Raw genomic sequence first — 3081 nt, forward strand, 5'->3', positions numbered from 1 at the left:
TAATAGTGAATAAATGCAGATTTCCCTAGATGACAAATATGCCTGTAAGATTATTCTAGTTGACTTCAACTCCCATGTAAATGACAACTCTTCTGGATTACTTCACAATCTCATATTTATCATGATAGCCATAACACTACCTACTACTAAGTGGTTTCTTGCTCAATTTATACATCCTCTGTATCAGTTGTTTGAACTGGGTATGGAGATTTCACAGTTGTCATAAACTTACCCTCACCCCTTCCTGTTTGAAGTTGGGAAGTATCTTTCCTGTGAGGGAAACAGATCATTGTTAATGTTCTGTCCTGCAAGACTGATGGAACCAGTACATTTCCAATAGGCCCCCCCAGGGTAATATCATTGACCAGTAGGCTGACTGGTAGCCAAATTTCATGCTCCCTCATTAGTTTGGTGCTGTTTTGCACTACTGAATGGTCTCAGTTGAATGAGAAGGAGAATGCTTTAGCACACCTGTGCATTTGAATGAGGTCTGTGATCATTTTGGCATCAAAGCTACATAAAGGCATTAAAACCTGTTTCAGAATATTATACAGTTGACCACTCTATTGATGGCCTGGTAGGACTTTATAATATTCATTGGCTTCTGATTATTAGTACAACTGTTCCTAAATTTATTTTCCTTTAGTCCATCTTCACAGGTCCACCAAATTACAGAGATGGTGTACACCAGATGATTCAAGAGGGAAGACTGTGGTACCTATTACATGCTGCTGGTGTACTTAATAAAAGCCTTGGTGCCCTTGAACACAGCATGCTTAGCCAGTTCCCCCGGCAGCAGCAGGAGCACAGCGGTCTGGATCTCCTGGGAAGTGATGGTCAAGCACTTGTTTTAATGCACCGGGCAGGATACCTCCTCAGCAATGCCCTCATTGACGAAAGAGTTCATAATGCCCATTGCCTTGGAAGAAATGCTGGTGTCAGCGTGAACCTGCTTCAGCACTTTGTACATGTAGATAGAGTAACACTTCTTCCTTGTCTTGAACCAGTTCTTATCTCCCTTTTTCCGAGTCTTAGTCACTGCTTTCTTAGAGCCCGTCTTGGGAGCAGCAGCAGCAGAGTTAGGTGGATCAGGCATTCTGATTTCTGAAGACAGTTCACTCAATAAAATACAGAAAGAACAAGCTGGAGTGCTGGTGGCAAAATTTTCATTCCAACTTGGACTAATTGTGACATAGAAAGCTCTTGAAGCCCTTCGTTGTTACTATGCAAGAGGCAAAGAAGGGTGTCTTCATTTCTATCATAGCATCTGCAAAGTGCTGAGAAGTGGAGCTATTCTGGGCAATTGACAGCCTATTTTATCTGGACAGTTTCCATGTGGGGTCAGAGTCAAATTTTTCTTGCTTTGAGTAATTTTCACGTGGATAAGATTGTTCTGATCTGGACAGAGCTGCCTGATACCTTGATGGGAGGGCAATGTCTGGGGTGCGGGGGGGGGGGGGGAAGCACTGTGTCTGTTCTGAATTTTGGCTAATGTCCCTCACCGAGGTCCCAGTTTTTAGCTGTGATATTTTATTTTTTATGTCTGTTTTATTTTATGTAGGCATATTGAGTTGTGGGTTTATTATGTGCTGATGATCATAGGATGACTATGTTATACTTTGCTATGTTGTAATGGGGCCTGGTTGGGAATCTTTGTATTTTATTTGTATTCAGGATATTTATCCATACTATGTTTTCTCAATCATTATTTACCACCTAGTAATCAGATAGGCAATTTATTACATTCAGATTACTAAATAAATAAATAATGAACACTCAGTTGATACTTAATTCCACTCGATCACAGAATAATATAGAAGGACTAATTAATTACATCTTCCTTAGTTAAGACGCAGTGTTTCCTTTCTCTACAGGTATCAGTCACTGAGGGTCATATGGGGAAATAGATGCATTCATGTTTGTTTTGCTTTTAAATCATCTTTCTACTCTATGCTTTTCTCTACTAAATAAATATCTTGTTTTTAGGAAAGAACTGATTAGTCTGGGAAATTCACACTGGTCATTCATCTTTGAAGAGAGATGAGCAGGTGCCTATATCAGAGGGTCCTGACAAGTTCCAAGGGCCTGTGAGCCCAGCCACTGTACTCTGCCGTCAACCTAAGCGTGGGAGAATTGCAGGATTCCAGTGAAAGGGGTGTGGCAAAAGGACCGAGACCATGGAGTGACTCTGAGAAACTAAAGAAGGGACTAAGGAGCAGGGTGGCTAATACACCTTTTACATGGTGTAAAAAAGTCTAATTAAATAGCAACATTATTGGACCAGCATAAGCAATTGCTGTATCTATTGCATTACTTAGTGCTTCAAAACTGGATAGGTATCATCATCACACTGAAGCATGTTTCTCATGGTAAAACCATTCTGCCTGTACAATGAATTGGTAGATGAATATTTTCATGATAAAAGTTCTACAAGTAAAAGAAAAGTCCTTAAATGTATTAAGAGCCCAATTCAATTCCCATTGAAGTCTGCAGCAGTTTTGCTATTTACTTCAACGGGAGCTGGAATGGGTCCTAAGACCAGAATCACCATTTATAACCAGCTTCAGGAACGTTGCTGTACTCCAAAGGTCTTGCCCAACATCCTCCACACGTACTTCAAGAAAGTCATCACTGATGCTTGTGGCATTGTTAGCTTAACACAATGTAACGAGAGACGAGTGTCACTTATGTCAGCATGAATTTGAAAACCGCCCAATCTATACCTCTGCAAATATTATAACTAACACTAATAGCAGTTACTAACACTATATAGATGCTCGTGGCTTCTATAAGTTTAGGGAAATAGCATCAGGATACCTTCTGAAAATCATTTGAAAAAAGTATCAAGGCAAATCATTTTGTTACCAACACTTTGAATCTGCGAAAAACCTGATCATTTTTCCATTTTCTTTTCCTTTGCCTCAGAGTCTTAATAGTTTTTGGAATCCACTCCAGAGAAACCTTCATTTAATCATCCACATTAGCTAGACTAATTACAATTTTCAGTACCTGACACTCCCAGACCTCCAAGTAGAATTACCTTGAAGTGTTATTTGTACGGAGCTGTTAGTATTCAGAAGA

General features: G+C 39.9%; 1 pseudogene; it reads right to left on the minus strand.

The window, feature by feature from the left end:
* Nucleotides 1-721: 721 nt before the first annotated feature.
* Nucleotides 722-1096, minus strand: LOC112102291 (annotated as a pseudogene).
* Nucleotides 1097-3081: the final 1985 nt, after the last annotated feature.

The sequence above is a fragment of the Terrapene carolina genome, unplaced genomic scaffold (assembly GCF_002925995.2).
Source record: "Terrapene carolina triunguis isolate 2854851 unplaced genomic scaffold, T_m_triunguis-2.0 Scaffold22, whole genome shotgun sequence".
NCBI lineage: Eukaryota > Metazoa > Chordata > Testudines > Emydidae > Terrapene > Terrapene triunguis.